Source organism: Ascaphus truei, chromosome 10 (genome assembly GCF_040206685.1).
Source record: "Ascaphus truei isolate aAscTru1 chromosome 10, aAscTru1.hap1, whole genome shotgun sequence".
Lineage (NCBI taxonomy): Eukaryota > Metazoa > Chordata > Amphibia > Anura > Ascaphidae > Ascaphus > Ascaphus truei.
This window is the reverse complement of record NC_134492.1, coordinates 65,152,637-65,172,811: the sequence shown is the minus strand read 5'-3', so window position 1 is coordinate 65,172,811 and position 20,175 is coordinate 65,152,637.

Sequence of the window (20,175 nt, the reverse complement as noted above, 5' to 3'; positions counted from 1 at the left end):
GAAAATGGTAATAACCCCTCTAGTAGTTGCACTATGAATTCTCTTTCTGTTTATCCCACATGTTATGAGACATCAATCAAGATCTAATTGGACATTTGATTGGAAACTAAGGACTAATATTTGGGCAGAGATCACTATACACTGACAGATATAAGTGTGTAGATATCACTATACAATGACAGCTATAAGTGTGCAGGTATCACTATACACCGAGAGATATAAGTGTGTAGATATACGTGTGTAGGTATCACTATACAATGACAGATATACATGTGTAGGTATCACTATACACTGACAGATATACGTGTGTAGGTATCACTATACAATGACAGATGTACGTGTGCAGGTATCACTATACAATGACAGATATACGTGTGCAGGTATCACTATACACTGACAGATATACATGTGTAGGTATCACTATACACTGACAGATATACATGTGCAGGTATCACTATACACTGACAGATATACTTGTGCAGGTATCACTATACAATGACAGATATAAGTGTGCGGGTATCACTATACACTGACAGATATACGTGTGTAGGTATCACTATACAATGACAGATATACGTGTGCAGGTATCACTATACAATGACAGATATACGTGAGTAGGTATCACTATACAATGACAGAAGTGTGTAGGTATCACTATATAATGCCAGATATAAATGTGTAGGTATCACTATACACTGAGAGATATACATGTGTAGGTATCACTATACAATGACAGATATACGTGTGTAGGTATCACTATACAATGACAGATATACGTGTGTAGGTATCACTATACACTGACAGATATACGTGTGTAGGTATCACTATATACTGACAGATATACGTGTGTAGGTATCACTATACACTGACAGATATACGTGTGTAGGTATCACTATACAATGACAGATATACATGTGTAGGTATCACTATACAATGACAGATATACGTGTGTAGGTATCACTATGCTGCTGCCTCCCTTTCTCGGGAAGGGTATATAAATAGCTCCTTCCAGATTCTACACGGGGTAATAAAAGACATCTTATTTCTGAGCTTCCATATCTGTGGCTTCCCCATTGTAATGCAAATAAATACAGTGCAAACAGCAGCGTATGGAAAGCAATACGTCAAACACAGGAGGTAAAGGACTCCTGTGTTAACAAGAATTTTTTGAAAAGTATAAGATCTTGCTGACAAGCCGCATTAAATATTAATTCCTCAGTCCGTGGAGACCTTGTTACACGCACGCTGCAACCAGCACCGGTTTCTGACTAACACTACCCATCTCCTCCCGTTGTTTCTTCTAGTTCATCTGCCACAATCCAGCAGCAGTATGTCACCGGGATACAGCCTAATTATGGTGTCACTATTTGGGGTTCCACTGGGCATTAGGAGTAGGGTTCAGGTGTAGAATTTGGGGCCGGGCACCCCTCTTGGTGTGGGACTTTCCTAAGCCTATTATGCAATAATATTTATTGTGATATAGTATACAATTTAATTTCACGAGACCCTGCGGCCTTTGTGTATATATATATATATATCGGCTGTGATGGAGACCAGCAGTGACAGGCTTACTTATTCAATCCCTGCCCTCCCATGTGATATTCCGCGTATACCACGTGGTTCCTTCTTGGCGTGTTTGTTAGCTGTCAGTGGCATGTTCAGAGCTGCAAATAAGAGCAGCCACAGAGGCAATTAGGGCCCTGTTAATAAACGTTCCCGGATACATCCTCTTGACACACACAGCATCTCAGATCCTGTGACATAAGCCTATATATACGCTGAATATTTACATATACACCGGCTTCCTCTGCATACGGTGCCAGCAGAGAGACCATGAGAAGTGTAGACTTGTCCATTAGTGTCACATTAAGCTCTGTTCTCCTTTTATTAGAGACTCCAAAACGTGTATAAATGTAAATTAGACGTGAGGTGGGATCTCCTCCGCAGCGCAGGGCGGCTGCCTTTGTTTCCCCCCCCCCCCCTCTCTCACTCCGCTGTTTATTTTTTCCTTCCGGTTTCCTCCTCCCCGGGTACTCTGCATTAATACAGCGGCTGCTCTGTGTCGGAATGTGTGTTATCCGGTTTTATTTCTTGGAAATCCCCGGACGATTCCCCCCCTGGGAAGAGCTAAGGGACAGATCCGCCTGTCAGTGCCGACAAGACGGATGGCTCCCAGTGTCAGAGCCGCGTGGTTCAACGATGACAGATTGAGGGGAGCTGTTCCTTTTGCCGACAGGCGTGCTTCATTTTCAAATTAACAAATCTGAATAAAATATTTTTCCTTTCATTACGAGCGGGGCCCGCCTGACAGTTGCTGTGACAGGAGGGGAGTCGCGGGCTTGATGAGAACAGCTTGCCCAAAATCCACCTGGGTTTTCTGGTGCTTTATTTTTACCTGCCACGCTCGGCTCTCTGCGTCTCGCCTTCCACGTTGGTGTCTGTTTTGCTCTCTGTCTCGTTCTCTCGCTCCCTCTCCCCCCTTTCTCTCTCTTTCCCCCCTTTCTCTCTCTCTCTGCCCCTCGCGACCGCCTTCTCTCTGTATGTCAGGATATGTTTCACCTTCGCCATCTTCATGTGGACACATTTAGTGCGAGGGGTGGTTGACGTCTCTCGGCGGTGGAGAGGTAGCGAGCAGTTTTTACCTGATGTGCTTAATAACATCTCGTCCTCTCTACTCATATCTGGCAACGTCGGCCATTAAAGATATGGGATACTGGGGCAGTGTTGAGGGAAATAGCCGCAGGGCTGGTTGGGGTGTGTGTGCAGTTCTCCACCCAACATGCTCCTTGGATCCTTTCCCCAAATCAATGGCCGTGTCCGACCAACTGCCCTCGTTCCATGGCCCACCACGGCTCCGCTCTAACACTCTACAGCCTGCCTCCGGGGTCCGCACACCCCCGCTGCACTCTCCGAAACCCTGGCAGGAAATTCCCCAGGCTGCGGCCTACATTCGTTCAGGCCCAACCCTGATCCCCAGACTAGAGTGAGAGCCGCCGGCTGGCCGTCCCCTACTCCGCTCTGGGTTCCTTGCCAACTCCACTGTGTGCTACAACAATTCCCTGCATTACTGGACAATTAGTGCCCAGCCGTTTGGACCAATGAGCTAGCAGGGATTTCATTACTGGCTGGATTTTAATCTCTTAAACCTATCATTCAATATGCTGCTCACACCTGGACCTCGGTATAAAGCTGTACTGAGTAATTAGATCTCCCAGAGATCTAAATCAGGCTTCAGGAGTTAGCAGCTATAAAGACAGTTACATACCCGGGTACCTTGCTGCCTTATTATATACTGTAGAACATGACGAGGTGTGTTGGAAGAGAGAATTGCCCCTGAATAAGTGCAGTGGGGACGCATGTCTGAGGCTGCCTGTTCCACGCTCCCATCTGAAGGGTGGGGATCCCAGCACCCTCCGATCGCATTACAGAAATGATAACATTTTACAGGCATTTTGCATTTTATTGCCGAGGAATAAACGGGGAAATTCACAGCAGTGGATACTGCCGGCGACGTTTATGAGGCCGGTTTTAAAGCTTCGCACAGTGAAATTCAGATGTCTCCGAAAGATGTAGATTTACTCTGGAAATATAAATGTCAGGAACATATTGGGTTAGAAGGCGGGGAGCACATAGAAAGGGTTTGACGACAAGCGCAAAATGGTCAAAACTTGATAGGTGTTGTCCAGCCGAAAACGTACTTTGGGCTAAACACATCACATGATAGATCAGCCAATTACAAACACAACGCTAGCTTCACTCCAAAAATATTGTTATTTATTTATTTCAAAATGCAGGGATTGTTGCCTCTCGTTTTCAAGTATGCCCTGGGTACAAAACGGACTTGTAACATGCAATCGTATAAAGCATTGGCCGCTCTAACAGGGATAATCTGTGGCTGCTATTTCTTCTCCCAGAATCCTCTGCTCATCTCGTCTTTCCTGCTTATTGAGGGTGCTGACATCTCCAGACTGGAGTTTAAGCGTCACCTGGTTGTGTCTGCCATGGTGTCCTCTCTCCGGACCGCAGGGATTTTCAGCGGGACTGTCATCACACTTAGAAATGTCCAAGGTCATGAAGGACGGTGCTAAACATGCGTGTATTCTCAAATTGGTAATTAGTTTCATATTATTTTCGGGAGCAATTATATGGAGGAATAAGGAACCTCTTCTTGACCGACTAGTGGCACGTGGAAGAATTCGGACCGACCAGTGAGCGGGCGCGGGCGTTCTTCCAGGCGCTCAAAGCAAACGAGTGTCTTTCCAACTCCCGTCTTAACGAAGCGAGAATGCGGCGGTGAAAATATTTCCATGCCATCTGTAAATCTCTGCAATCTTTACTGTTATTGTCACAGCACAAAGCTACGCTGAAGCAGAGGAACTATAATATTTGATGGCTGTGCTATTGCTCAAACATCACCGATCAGATCCAACTGTCACATGTGCGTCTGCAAACTGCTGCCCACCAGCATATGTCGGAATCTGCAGGCTTCACATTAACCCTATAACGCCTCACTAGTCGCAGGCAGGGACACGCCTGCTGTGTAACCTCCCGGGGAGTCATCTGTGAAAGCCCTCTGCTTGTACCCACACTGACATTTTATTTAACACCCTCTCCTGTAGTAAAGAGAACCCTGGCCAATGGGGGAGGGGCGACAGGACCCCTGGCTGGAGGGGCCTTGTAGGGAGAGGAGGAAGAGAAGAAGAGGGGGAGGCTATTTAAGAGGCGGGGTACTTGTGGCTTACATCTCTGTCTTCCGGATTCGTCCACCCAGCCCTTTTGGCGTAAGGGTTGTATGTATGTATGTATGTCTTTATTTATATAGCGCCATATATGTACATAGCGCATCACAGTAGTAATACACGTGACAATCATATAAATAACACATAATACAAATAACAGATCAAGTGCTTCAGACATAAAAGTAACATTTAGGAAGAGGAGTCCCTGCTTCGAGGAGCTTACAGTCTAATTGGTGGGGAGAATGTACAGAGGCATTCTGGTAAGTGTGTCTGCAGGGGCCAAGCTTTATGTATCATGCGTATAGTATTAGACTCGGAGCTACTCGTATGCTTTGTTAAGCAGGTGGGTCTTAAGGTGGATAGAGAGGATGCTAGTCGGGTATTGAGGGGAAGGGCATTCCAGAGGTATGGGGGAGTCAGTGAGAAAAGTTGAAGACGGGAGAGGGCTTTAGATACAAAGGGGGTAGAGAGAAGACATCCTTGAGCAGAAAGCAAGAGTCTGGATGGTGCATAGTGAGAAATTAGGGCTGAGATGTAAGGAGGGGCAGAAGAATGTAAAGCTTTAAAAGTGAGCAGGAGAATTGAGTGCGAGATGCGGGATTTGATCGGAAGCCGGGAGAGGGATTTCAGCAGGGGAGACGCGGAGATAGATTTAGGAAAGAGTAGAGTGATTCTGGCAGCAGCGTTTAGGATAGATTGTAGGGGAGACAGGTGAGAGGCAGGAAGGCCAGAAAGCAGAAGGTTACAGTAATCGAGACGGGCGAGAATGAGGGCCTGAGTCAGAGTTTTAGCAGTCGAGCAACAGAGGAAAGGGCGTATCTTAGTTATATTACGGAGGAAAAAGCGACAGGTTTTAGAAATGTTTTGAATGCGAGAGGAGAATGTGAGAGAGGAGTCAAGTGTGACCCCTAGGCAGCGTGCTTGCGCTACTTGGTGAATGATCGTACTTCCAACAGTAATGTGGAAGGAGGTAGTGGGGCCAGGTTTGGGAGGAAGTATAAGGAGCTCTGTTTTAGCCATGTTGAGTTTAAGTCGGCGGATGGCCATCCATAATATCGTAGAGACATTCAGAAACTTTGGTCTGTACCGCAGGTGTAAGGTCAGGGGTTGAAAAGTTAATTTGTGTGAAGTCAGCATAGAGGTGATATTTAAACCCAAGAGATGTGATTAGGTCATCTAGAGAAAGTGTGTACAAAGAAAAGAGAAGAGGTCCCAGGACAGAGCCCTGGGGTGCCCCCACAGAGAGATCGATAGAGGAGGGGGAGGTGTTAGCAGAAGAGACACTGAAAGTACGATGGGAGAGGTATGAGGTGTTCCAAGTTAGAGCTTTGTTACGAATACCAAGAGTATGGAGAATGTGAAGGAGAAGAGGGTGGTCCACGATGTCAAATGCTGCAGAGAGGTCGAGTAATATGAGCAGAGTGTAATAACCTCTGTCTTTGGCAGTATGGAGGTCATTAGTTATTTTAGTGAGGGCTGTTTCAGTGGAGTGGGCAGTGCATAAGTCAGATTGTATTGGGTCAAGGAGAAAATGGGTGTTGAGAAAGTGGAGCAAACGAGAGAATACAATAGTCAGCAAAGTCTGAGGTGAGATGAAGGAAGAAGAAGAGGCAGCTGAGGGTGGTTTCAGTAGAGAGTCAAAGACAGAGAAGAGTCGGCATGGGTTAAACTTGTGCGTGTTGATTAGTGAAGAAAAGCAGGTTTGTTTAGACTGAGAGGGCAGAATTGAAACAGAATAGTATACATTTGAAGTGAAGGAAGTCTGCGAGAGTGTGAGATTTCCTCCAGAGGTGTTCAGAGGAACGAGTGGAGGAACGTAGCATGCGCGTGTGGGAATTTAGCCAGGGTCTGGGGTTAGAAGGGCGAGGATGGCAGAGAGAAAGCGGGGCATGTAGATCAAGAGAGGAGGATAAGGCCTGGGACATAGTGCCCCAAACAGTGCGGAGGCGCTCTGAGGCTCAGGGAAAGCGGTGCTTTCCCTGGCCTTACACAGCGCGCCGTCAGGGGGCGGGACGGGGGCGGGCCAGTGACGTCACGGAGCTGGTTCGCCCTCATTGGGCGAACCGCTCACGTGACCGGCCCTGCGCTCCGGCGAGCGCCAAATTTCAAAACTGTGTCAGACACACGCTTCCGCAAGTGTGCGGACGCGTGCGCGAGCCCCTGCTAAAGTTGCTCTCATTGCGGCTGCAGGGGCTCAGTGCCGAGCAGCAGTGCGCCTCAGCACGGGTCAGCGCATAAGCGCTGACCATGCCCGAGACCTAAGGCAGAGTTGTAGTTCCTGACCAGGTTGTCGGGGTCTAGAGCAGAACTGAGAGAGAAGAGAAGAGCGTAAAGTTGAATCAAAAGCTGGTAGGTTAATAGAGCGCAGGTTTCTGCAGAAACGAGGGGGAGATGGAGGTGGAGAAAGGGAGAAGCGAGAGAGAGAAAATGAGATGAGGTGATGGTCAGAGAGAGGAAGGGGGAAATGGAGAAATCAGAGAGAGAAAAGTTTTTAGTGAAAACCAGGTCTAGGTAGTGGCCATCCTTGTGGGTGCTGCCTGCAGGCCACTGTTGAAGGCCAAAAGAAGAGGTTAGTGAGAGAAAGCGGAAAGCCCAAGGGAGAGAGTGGTCATCAATGTGGCAGTGTTTTGACTTTTATACTTTAAAAAAGTCACCTGACTGAATTACGTTCACCCCCCATACAACTTAATTAGCCCATTAAAACAGATATTTTTTTAAACAGGGTGTAGTCCTGCCTGAGTGTCAAAGCTGAATCTAATTAAGACACACTTCAAGGGATTATTAGTTTAGAGACAGGATTCAAATATAGTTTTTACCAGATAGATGTTACAAGTTGAATTGGCTAAAATATACAGCAGGGGGTTGATGGGTAATATCATTGTATCAAGTGTGGTATTGTCTTATTGTATTCTGTTAACACAATGTTATGTCTGTATATCTTTAATATATAAAATCGAAAGGTTGGTACTAGCTGCGGTGAATCTGATTGGTCCTCAGCCTCTGGCCAATCAGATTGGTGGCTCTATGACGTCACCCAACTCTCTCTCTCCCCCTCTCCCTCTCCCCCACCGGCTCCCGGACGGAGGGGAAGCGCGGCGCGGCCCTCCTGCCCCAGCCGCCAACGCTCACTTCCCTCCCTCCCCGGCGGGGGGACAGGCAGTGGGCAGGCAGCCTCCGGAAGGACCCCCTTCCTCCTGCAGCTGGCCCCGGTAAGATGGCGGCGCACAGCGGACAGGCGGGGGGTGGTATTCAGTCAGGAGAGAGAGGGGGGGGGAGTTAGTCAGGAGATAGGGGGGAGGGAGTCAGGAGAGAGGGTGGGGGAGAGTCAGGAGAGGGAGTCAGGAGAGATGGGGGGGAGAGAGGGAGTCAGGAGAGAGGGGGGGAGGGAGTTAGGAGAGAAGGGGGGGAAGCTTGAACAGCTTTGAAGGGGGGGAAGGGAGTTGAGAGGGAGGATGGGGGAGGCAGAACATTACATCACGGGCAACGCCGGGTATATCAGCTAGTATATATATATATATAACACAAAAAAAAGCAGTCAGCACACTAATGTAGGGCAAAAGGCAGTTGCTAGTCCCATAGGAATCCACACAGCATATGAACCAGCCCAAAGACCAGTAAAGAGACAGCAACCAGCAAGGAGACCGAAACGTTGGCTTTCGTGTAACTGTTTGTTTCAATACAGTTTATTTTGGATTACTCCTTGCTGGTTGCTGTCTCTTTACTGGTCTTTGGGCTGGTTCATATGATATATATATATATATATATATATATATATATATATATATATATATATATATATATATACAGTGTATATATATATATATATATATATTGCATGAAATCACCAGCAGGTAAAGTCCAAATAAACTGTATTCAGAGTATTCACACAAATTCCATATATATATATACAAAAGAAGAAGAGATCAGTGTATCTCGAAAGCTCGCACAAGTGAAAGCATTTTGTTAGCCACAGAACGGTATTGAGTATTTGTTTTTGATTATTAAGCTCGGCTAACACGGTTCAGATACCTCCTGTTTGTCTGTCTGTCTATCTATCTATCAAGAGAAAGGGAAGGTGATGGCGGGAAGGTGGGAAGGTGATGGTGGGAAGGTGGGAAGGTGATGGTGGGAAGGTGATGGTGTGAAGGTGGGAAGGTGATGGTGGGAAGGTGATGATGGGAAGGTGGGAAGGTGATGGTGGGAAGGTGATGGTGGGAAGGTGGGAAGGTGATGGTGGGAAGGTGGGAAGGTGATCGTGGGAAGGTGATGATGGGAAGGTGGGAAGGTGATGGCGGGAAGGTGATGGTGGGAAGGTGGGAAGGTGATGGTGGGAAGGTGATGGTGGGAAGGTGATGGTGGGAAGGTGGGAAGGTGATGGTGGGAAGGTGGGAAGGTGATGGTGGGAAGGTGATGGTGGGAAGGTGATGGTGGGAAGGTGATGGTGGGAAGGTGATGGTGGGAAGGTGATGTGGGAAGGTGATGGCTGGAAGGTGATGGTGGGAAGGTGGGAAGGTGATGGTGGGAAGGTGGGAAGGTGATGGTGGGAAGGAAAAGGAAACTAAAGGATAATGAACTGAGAGAGCTCACTGGGTCAGGAATGGTGGTGAGAAGGGTCAGGGTCACAGGTTTGAGGCGACTTGCAGACCATGTCCAGGAAGGGTTGTGGTTTATGGTTAAACAAAAGGCTGTGGCCATATGAACCAAATGTTTATTGGGGTTGAAGAGTACACGGATGGGTCAGGAATCGAGGGTACATTGTTCAAGGTGAAGTTGCACTTTCCTTCTAATGCACAAATCTAACATGGCCCGGGTAACAGTCATGGCCAGGGTAACAGGCACGGCCTGGGTAACAGGCATGGCCCGGGTAACAGGCATGTCCAGATAACAGGCATGCCCCGGGTAACAGGCATGCCCCGGGTAACAAGCATGGCCAGGGTAACAGGCATGGCCCGGGTAACAGGCATGGCCCGGGTAACAGCCATGGCCCGGGTAACAGCCATGGCCAGGGTAACAGGCATGGCCAGGTTAGGTGTTTGTCGGAGCTCCGACTTTGAAGGTAATTATTAACATCATTAGATAACGGCCACTGAATAATGGGTCACAGGGAGCAGGTATATGGAGTTGAACATTTTATGTCGTACCAACACCTCTCCGAGTGTAAAAACATAATTAACATAAATAACATTTGATGCGGACATAAGAATAAAGAGTAATGTGATGTCCATAGAGGTTCGCTCGCTTTCCAGGAGCTTGATGCATAGTCCTCATATATCTCATTAAACCATGACATCATCTCGTTAGTATGCATGAGTTAACAAGAACCCCCTCCCCCCCCCTCCCTCCAACTCCAGGGCAAGGGAAACGTGGAATTTATATATTTCATACAGGTCATTAAAAAATCATATTCCTCGCTGGATATTTCATGTTCAAAGTATCCCTGACATCATCAACATCAATTAAAGACATTATTCAGAATCCTCTTTACACAAAATTAAATACCCTTATAAATAATTAGGCTCTTGACATGGAGACGATCAGTTGACTCCAGGATACTTCTCATGAGCGTCTCTCTAACGAGCTGATTTACTGTCGTTTTGTCCTCCTTCGTTAGGTGTCCTCCTCCTGGCTCATCTCCAGTCAGCAGAGTCCTTTAAAGGTTATTGAATCAATGGTCTGTTTTTTCCCCTGTACGTTTGATGAGGGAGCTGGACTCTAAGACCTATCAGCAGCCAGGTCTGTCCCAGGATGGCTTAGGTGGGGAGACCTAAAAGGGTGAAGGTACCAAGGTCCTTATTTAGTTGGCAGTGATTAAAGATCCTGAAATGTGCACGTTCCAGCACACACAAATCCACCTGTTGCTTTCCCCGGTTAACCAACCGGTAATGACCCTGCACTTCTCAAGGACTCATATAGGAATCTTCTTCAAGAAGGGTGGGTGGCTGTGTGGGTCCTTTCTTCCATGTAGTAACAAAGGACGGAGACGGAGTTGATGGTATGATACCTGTTAAGAACCCTGAGAGGTTTGAAAGCTTGTAACATATCAACTACTTGTTGGTCCAATAAAAGGTATCATACCCCCCCCCCCCCTCCTCTCCCTCCTGCGTTACTACTTTTTACCTTTGGGAATCTTTGATAAAGAGGATAAAGTGGATCTACGGGCCCATTTTGTGAGAATTTAGCACCTCGCCAGGTTATGGCTGCCCTTCTAATAAGATGCGCCTGCCATATTGGGGCATTACAAATCCAGAATCCTATAAATCTTCCATTTTATACATGTGCCACCCATGTCTGTAATCTGAATCCCACATTCTATAAATCCTCCGTCCCAGGAAGGAAACGTCAGGGATGGATGGAAACCTCAGGGATGGATGGAAACCTCAGGGATGGAAGGAAACGTCAGGGATGGATAGAAATCTCAGGGATGGATGGAAACCTCAGGCTGGATAGAAATCTCAGGGATGGAAGGAAACGTCAGGGATGGATGGAAACCTCAGGGATGGATAGAAACCTCAGGGATGGATAGAAATCTCAGGGATGGATAGAAACCTCTGGGATGGATAGAAATCTCAGGGATGGATAGAAACCTCTGGGATGGAAGGAAACGTCAGGGATGGAAAGAACCCCTAGGGATCGATAGAAACCTCAGGGATATATGGTGACCTCAGGGATATGGTGCCAGGTGGTCAATATGGAATGGTCAATCACCCAGACCTCCTTAGGGGTGGAGCACCTGTTTAGTCACAAGCCATTCCACAGCCAATCAGCACTGAGCAGACATGTCCAGGTCATTATAGAAAAGCTGCTCTTGGCAGCTTACACATGCTATGACATTTCATAGAGGCCAACCCCTCCCCACCAAAGCCCTTGCCTCTCGTTTACCGGCTGTGTCTGGGCAGCAGCAGAATACTTGTTGATTTGCTCTTTTGGTGACATCTTCTTTTAATAAGACGAATCTGTCTCTCCGTGGCTTTTCCCCGCTGCCGGCTACGCTTACTTACAGTGTAAAATGTCAAACTTTAGCATGGATGACAATCTCGCTGGTGGGCAGAGAATCAGCCAGTGTATTATTAGCCGCGGAGATGCTGCACAACGCACCTGCTCCTCGTGAGGTCGGGAAGACACAACAACAACAAACATGTGACAGGCACGGTTAACCCCTTCCGCCCAGGCTTTGTAAGCAGCGCGTGAGAGAGGAAGCGCAGGAGGTTAGGTTACCACAGAGTGGGGGGTAGAAAGAAACAAGACAGCAGTAGGAGCCTCTTGTGCTTTCAGATTGTTGGTTTCATGCTGTACGCAGAATTAAGATACAGGCGACACAACACAGTGATATACAGTGACTAGTACCCTCCTATAAAGCACAGTGCAACCTTCCTCATAACAACCCTGTTGCCATATATAAGCAGAGAACTATCTGGGAATATAACACAGCATATCAGCAAATCTGACTATATTACTATATAGGGAGGAGGGCAGCTATATAGGCTGGGGGGGGGAGCAGGGAGGCGCAGTGGTGTAGAGCGGGCAGGGAGTGCAGGTGGGCGCAGGGTGGAGAGCAGACAGGGAGTGCAGGCAGGGGGCACGGGGAGAGCAGGCAGGGGGGAGAGCAGGTAGGAGGGTGCAGGGGGGAGAGCAGGTAGGAGGGTGCAGGGGGGAGAGCAGGCAGGGGGCACGGGGAGAGCAGGCAGGGGGGAGAGCAGGTAGGAGGGTGCAGGGGGGAGAGCAGGCAGGGGGCACGGGGAGAGCAGACATTGAAGGGGGACACAGGGCAAAAAGTTTGTGGACCCCTGGTTAAAGCTGTGCGCCTCAGTGCTTTTGTGCAGTGGTTAAAGAACATCAGCTGCTGGCATTAAAGGTCTGCAACTATATATAGCAAAGGGCACCAATATAAACCAACTGGCTGCCAGACTCACACTGTAATCCCAGAGCGACAGTGCAGGCAGATCTCACTGCTGTCCCTAAATGGGTTTCTGGCTCTCAGGTATATACTGACTGCAATGCATCTTAACCGCTGACACTATTTTCTCTCTGTCCCGCGCTAGCAGCTCTGCTATTCCAGCGCTAGCAGCTCTGCTATTCCCGCGCTAGCAGCCCTGCTATTCCCGCGCTAGCAGCTCTGCTATTCCCGCGCTAGCAGCTCTGCTATTCCAGCGCTAGCAGCTCTGCTATTCCCGCGCTAGCAGCTCTGCTATTCCAGCGCTAGCAGCTCTGCTATTCCCGCGCTGGCAGCTCTGCTATTCCCGCGCTGGCAGCTCTGCTATTCCCGCGCTGGCAGCTCTGCTATTCCCGCGCTGGCAGCTCTGCTATTCCAGCGCTGGCAGCTCTGCTATTCCCGCGCTGGCAGCTATGCTATTCCCGCGCTAGCAGCTTGTAGCTTACTATTCCAGCGCTAGCAGCTCTACTATTCCAGCGCTAGCAGCTCTGCTATTCCCGCGCTAGCAGCTCTGCTATTCCCGCGCTAGCAGCCCTACTATTCCCGCGCTAGCAGCTCTGCTATTCCCGCGCTAGCAGCCCTACTATTCCCGCGCTAGCAGCTCTGCTATTCCCGCGCTAGCAGCCCTACTATTCCCGCGCTAGCAGCTCTGCTATTCCCGCGCTAGCAGCTCTGCTATTCCCGCGCTAGCAGCCCTACTATTCCCGCGCTAGCAGCTCTGCTATTCCCGCGCTAGCAGCCCTACTATTCCCGCGCTGGCAGCCCTGCTATTCCCGCGCTAGCATCTCTGCTATTCCCGCGCTAGCAGCCCTGCTATTCCCGCGCTAGCAGCTCTGCTATTCCCGCGCTGGCAGCTCTGCTATTCCCGCGCTGGCAGCCCTGCTATTCCCGCGCTGGCAGCTCTGCTATTCCAGCGCTAGCAGCCCTGCTATTCCCGCGCTAGCAGCTCTGCTATTCCCGCGCTAGCAGCCCTACTATTCCCGCGCTGGCAGCCCTGCTATTCCCGCGCTAGCATCTCTGCTATTCCCGCGCTAGCAACCCTAACTATTCCCGCGCTGGCAGCTCTGCTATTCCCGCGCTGGCAGCCCTGCTATTCCCGCGCTGGCAGCTCTGCTATTCCCGCGCTGGCAGCTCTGCATTCCCGCGCTGGCAGCTCTGCATTCCCGCGCTGGCAGCTCTGCTATTCCCGCGCTGGCAGCTCTGCTATTCCCGCGCTGGCAGCTCTGCTATTCCCGCGCTGGCAGCTCTAGTATTCCCGCGCTGGCAGCTCTGCTATTCCCGCGCTGGCAGCTCTGCTATTCCCGCGCTGGCAGCTCTGCTATTCCCGCGCTGGCAGCCCTGCTATTCCCGCGCTGGCAGCTCTGCTATTCCCGCGCTGGCAGTTCTGCTATTCCCGCGCTGGCAGCTCTGCTATTCCCGCGCTGGCAGCCCTGCTATTCCTGCACATCCCCCACACGTCACAGCGCATTTGCATGTAATGAGCCCTAGATACATGCTAAATGAGATCACTTTGCATGTCAGCGGGTTGCCATAGATATTCGCCCTGGCTGCATTGGAAAAAGGGCACAGTGTGTTTAAGACGCGGCACAGTGCAAGGGGTAGGGCAGGGGGCTCAACTCCTGTACTCAACACCCCCCCAACAGGTCAGGCTTTTATGGATATCCCAGGTTCAGCACAGGTGGCTCAATCAGGGGCTCAGTCGAAGAGTGACTGATTGAGCCACCCGTGCTGAAGCAGGGAACCACTGATTGAGACACCTGTGCTGAAGCAGGGATATCCTTAAAACCGGACCTGTTAGGGGGGTCTTGAGGACTGGAGTTGAGCACCATTGGGTTAGGTTACCAGCCCAAACCTCTGTTTCTTTGCTAGCCTTGTTTTCCTGACATACGGGGACTGATTGTCCCATTAGGGCCCGGGGAGGGTACGGTGTACATTAAGGATATACTTGCATGCCCCTGGAAGGCCACACGGGGTGAGCTCAGGGCTTAGCGGACCCCACGAGAGGAGGGGCTGGGTGAGAGGTCCCACATTCCTGCTAATGAGTTCAGCTTGGGACATGCCTGGGGAGGAGATAACATTCCCATCCTGTAAGGTGAGCGGCCAGTGAGGAGATGCAGAGGGAGGATACTGCCGGCCTCTCACTGGCTGCAGGGCAGGCCTCTGTACAGGCGGTGAGAAGGCCTCTCTGTACAGGCGGTGAGAAGGCCTCTGTACAGGCGGTGAGAAGGCCTCTCTGTACAGGCGGTGAGAAGGCCTCTGTACAGGCAGTGAGAAGGCCTCTGTACAGGCGGTGAGAAGGCCTCTGTACAGGCGGTGAGAAGGCCTCTGTACAGGCGGTGAGAAGGCCTCTCTGTACAGGCGGTGAGAAGGCCTCTGTACAGGCGGTGAGAAGGCCTCTGTACAGGCGGTGAGAAGGCCTCTCTGTACAGGCGGTGAGAAGGCCTCTGTACAGGCGGTGAGAAGGCCTCTCTGTACAGGCAGTGAGAAGGCCTCTGTACAGGCGGTGAGAAGGCCTCTGTACAGGCGGTGAGAAGGCCTCTGTACAGGCGGTGAGAAGGCCTCTGTACAGGCGGTGAGAAGGCCTCTGTACAGGCGGTGAGAAGGCCTCTGTACAGGCGGTGAGAAGGCCTCTCTGTACAGGCGGTGAGAAGGCCTCTGTACAGGCGGTGAGAAGGCCTCTGTACAGGCGGTGAGAAGGCCTCTCTGTACAGGCGGTGAGAAGGCCTCTGTACAGGCGGTGAGAAGGCCTCTCTGTACAGGCTGTGAGAAGGCCTCTGTACAGGCGGTGAGAAGGCCTCTCTGTACAGGCGGTGAGAAGGCCTCTCTGTACAGGCGGTGAGAAGGCCTCTGTACAGGCGGTGAGAAGGCCTCTGTACAGGCGGTGAGAAGGCCTCTGTACAGGCGGTGAGAAGGCCTCTCTGTACAGGCGGTGAGAAGGCCTCTGTACAGGCGGTGAGAAGGCCTCTGTACAGGCGGTGAGAAGGCCTCTCTGTACAGGCGGTGAGAAGGCCTCTGTACAGGCGGTGAGAAGGCCTCTATGTACAGGCGGTGAGAAGGCCTCTCTGTACAGGCGGTGAGAAGGCCTCTCTGTACAGGCGGTGAGAAGGCCTCTCTGTACAGGCGGTGAGAAGGCCTCTCTGTACAGGCGGTGAGAAGGCCTCTCTGTACAGGCGGTGAAAAGGCCTCTCTGTACAGGCAGTGAGAAGGTCTCAGTGCTGGCTTCTCTGTACAGGCTGTGAGAAGACCTCTCTGTACAGGCGGTGAGAAGGCCTCTCTGTACAGGCGGTGAGAAGGCCTCTCTGTACAGGCGGTGAGAAGGCCTCTGTACAGGCAGTGAGAAGGCCTCTCTGTACAGGCGGTGAGAAGGCCTCTGTACAGGCGGTGAAAAGGCCTCTCTGTACAGGCAGTGAGAAGGTCTCAGTGCTGGCTTCTCTGTACAGGCTGTGAGAAGACCTCTCTGTACAGGCGGTGAGAAGGCCTCTCTGTACAGGCTGTGAGAAGGCCTCTCTGTACAGGCGGTGAGAAGGCCTCTCTGTACAGGCGGTGAGAAGGCCTCTGTACAGGCGGTGAGAAGGCCTCTCTGTACAGGCGGTGAGAAGGCCTCTGTACAGGCAGTGAGAAGGCCTCTGTACAGGCAGTGAGAAGGCCTCTGTACAGGCTGTGAGAAGGCCTCTCTGTACAGGCGGTGAGAAGGCCTCTCTGTACAGGCGGTGAGAAGGCCTCTCTGAACAGGCGGTGAGAAGGCCTCTGTACAGGCGGTGAGAAGGCCTCTCTGTACAGGCGGTGAGAAGGCCTCTCTGTACAGGCTGTGAGAAGGCCTCTCTGTACAGGCTGTGAGAAGGCCTCTCTGTACAGGCGGTGAGAAGGCCTCTCTGTACAGGCGGTGAGAAGGCCTCTCTGTACAGGCGGTGAGAAGGCCTCTGTACAGGCGGTGAGAAGGCCTCTCTGTACAGGCGGTGAGAAGGCCTCTCTGTACAGGCTGTGAGAAGGCCTCTCTGTACAGGCGGTGAGAAGGCCTCTCTGTACAGGCTTTGAGAAGGTGTCAGTGCTGGCCTCTCTGTACAGGCTTTGAGAAGGCCTTAGTGCAGGCCTCTCTGTACAGGCAGTGAGAAGGCCTCTCTGTACAGGCGGTGAGAAGGCCTCTCTGTACAGGCGGTGAGAAGGCCTCTCTGTACAGGCTTTGAGAAGGTCTCAGTGCTGGCCTCTCTGTACAGGCTTTGAGAAGGCCTTAGTGCAGGCCTCTCTGTACAGGCAGTGAGAAGACCTCTCTGTACAGGCGATGAGAAGGCCTCTTTGTACAGGCGGTGAGAATGCCTCTCTGTACAGGCAGTGAGAAGGCCTCTCTGTACAGGCAGTGAGAAGGCCTCTCTGTACAGGCAGTGAGAAGGCCTCTCTGTACAGGTGGTGAGAAGGCCTCTATGTACAGGCTGTGAGAAGGTCTCAGTGCTGGCTTCCCTGTACAGGCGGTGAGAAGGCCTCTCTGTACAGGCTGTGAGAAGGCCTCTTTGTACAGGCGGTGAGAAGGCCTCTCTGTACAGGCAATGAGAAGACCTCTCTGTACAGGCTGTGAGAAGGCCTCTCTGTACAGGCGGTGAGAAGGCCTCTCTGTACAGGCTGTGAGAATGCCTCTCTGTACAGGCAGTGAGAAGGCCTCTCTGTACAGGCAGTGAGAAGGCCTCTCTGTACAGGCGGTGAGAAGGCCTCTCTGTACAGGCTGTGAGAAGGTCTCAGTGCTGGCCTCTCTGTACAAGTAGTGAGGAGATCTCTGTGCTGGCCTCTCAGTACAGGCTGTGAGAAGGTATCAGTGCTGGCCTCTCTATACAGGCAGTGTGAGGGTCTCCGTACAGGCCTCTCCGTGCAGGCCTCTCCGTGCAGGCCTCTCAGTACAGGCCTCTCCGTGCAGGCCTCTCCGTGCAGGCCTCTCAGTACAGGCCTCTCCGTGCAGGCCTCTCCGTGCAGGCCTCTCAGTACAGGCCTCTCAGTGCAGGCCTCTCTGAACAGGCAGTGTGAAGGTCTCTGTGCAGGCCTCTCACTGCAGGCCTCTCAGTGCAGGCCTCTGGGTCTGCCACATGTGAGGATCCTGAAGATGTTACTTGGTTACCAGACGTCAGGATGTGTTTAGCCCTTTGCTTCATGCACAAATGTCACCCTGCCATGAATCATTACATCCCACTTTGTGAAGATATTTCTGCAGAGTGGGCTCTGCCAGGCAGGCTGAAGAAGGTTAAAAATAACATTATACGAGGTCCCTTTTTCTGCTTTCCGGGTGCCATCACAAATATCGTTAACAATGTCCCTGACAGCCATGTTTCACCCTTTCACTGCTGGACGGAGCGGCTCTGTAACTGGAGCATTGGAGAGTAAGATGCCCTCAGAGACGCAATGACTGTAACACGCTGATGCTAGATTATAACAAAGCTCTTTCCCTTGATTGTAACGTAACCGTCTCCTTCGCACTGGAGAGACCCACGTGCGTTTCGCCTCTTTTCGGGGGATTGCAGAATATAGTTACAAGAAACAAGACATGTGTCCATCAAGTTCAACCTCTGCTAAATATAGACAACAGATACGTTATCCTATATCCGTACTTACAGTATATTGATCCACAGGAAGCAAACACACACCCCAGTGACACATCATCCAATGATATCTCATAAGGGGAAATATAAATTCCTTCCTGACCCCATTATAGTTGCCATTTACCCTTAAATAGTAAATAACTTTGCTGCCTAAAAATCCCCTGGGTGTAATATAATTAGAGACGGGAAACGGGTCTCAGACCCTCTTCCCAGGGTTTTCAGGCCAAATTAGATCCGCGTTCTGAAACTCGAAGTCGGATTTCTTCCACTTTTAACCGCTCGGAATCTGTAAAATCTGTCCATGGGGCGCAAGCTTTCGGACTTGAAATAAATATTATAAATAAATAAATATAATAAATATTATAACCTAAATCCAGTCTACGGAACGTGTTTATATTGAATCTGTTTTTAGATTTTTTTTCTTCTTCAGGATTTGCACTCAGTTTGCCGGTTTGGATTCGGTTTTTGGGATACGGTTTCAGTTTGACGGTTTGGATTTGTTTTTTTGGATTCGGTTTCTCGGATTAGGTTTTTTGGATTCGGTTTCTCGGATTAGGTTTTTTGGATTCGGTTTCTCGGATTAGGTTTTTTGGATTCGGTTTCTCGGATTCGGTTTCAAGGATTAGGTTTCTCGGATTAGGTTTCTCGGATGCGGTTTCTCGGATTAGGTTTTTTGGATTCGGTTTCTCGGATTAGGTTTTTTGAATTCGGTTTCTCGGATTCGTTTTTTTGGATTCGGTTTCTCGGATTCGGTTTTTTGGATTCGGTTTCTCGGATTCGGTTTCTCGGATTAGGTTTTTTGGATTCGTTTTTTTGGATTCGGTTTCTCGTATTCGGTTTCTCGGATTCGGTTTCTCGGATTCGGTTTCTCGGATTCGTTTTTTTGGATTCGGTTTCTCGGATTAGGTTTTTTGGATTCGGTTTCTCGGATTCGGTTTCTCGGATTAGGTTTTTTGGATTCGGTTTCTCGGATTAGGTTTTTTGGATTCGGTTTCTCGGATTCGGTTTCTCGGATTAGGTTTTTTGGATTCGGTTTCTCGGATTAGGTTTTTTGGATTCGGATTTAGTTTGCTGGTCTGGATTGGGTTTTTTGGATTCGGATTCAGTTTGCCGGTTCGGATTTAGTTTTTCGGATTCGGTTCGGATTCAGTTTTTCAGATTCGGATTCAGTTTGACGGTTCGGACTCGTTATTTTTAGATTTGGATTCAGTTTGCCGGTTTGAACTCGTTTTTTTCAGATTCGGGTTCAGTTTGCCGGTTCGGACTCGGTTTTTCGGATTCGGATTCAGTTTGCCGGTTCGGACTCGGTTTTTCGGATTCGGGTTCAGTTTGCCGGTTCGGACTCAGTTTTTCGGATTCGGGTTCAGTTTGCCGGTTCGGACTCGGTTTTTCGGATTCGGATTCAGTTTGCCGGTTCGGACTCGGTTTTTCGGATTCGGGTTCAGTTTGCCGGTTCGGACTCGGTTTTTCGGATTCGGGTTCAGTTTGCCGGTTCGGACTCGGTTTTTCGGATTCGGGTTCAGTTTGCCGGTTCGGACTCGGTTTTTTGCATTTGGAATGTTTTTTACGTTATTGGAATAAAAAACTGAATCGGCCTGATCTTCAGCTCATAGAAAATGGCTGTTCCGCGTTGGATTCGGGTTTAGGCGGAAGATTCCATATATAATACTCTGGAGAAAAATGAATGAATGTACTTTTTATTTTCTCCTACTCTCCGAAACCGAGTGTTCACTGATATTTTAACGTGCCGCCCTCTTACTTTCAGTTAGGTCGCGGTCCTGTGGTAGGTGACGATGCTTCATATAGAGTTCAGGTTTTTCTGGAATAAATAATAATGACCTTATTACATATTGCGCTTTACTCCCAATGGGACTCAAAACGTGTCACTATTACAGTATCGCGCGCGGTACGCGGCACATAGGAATGT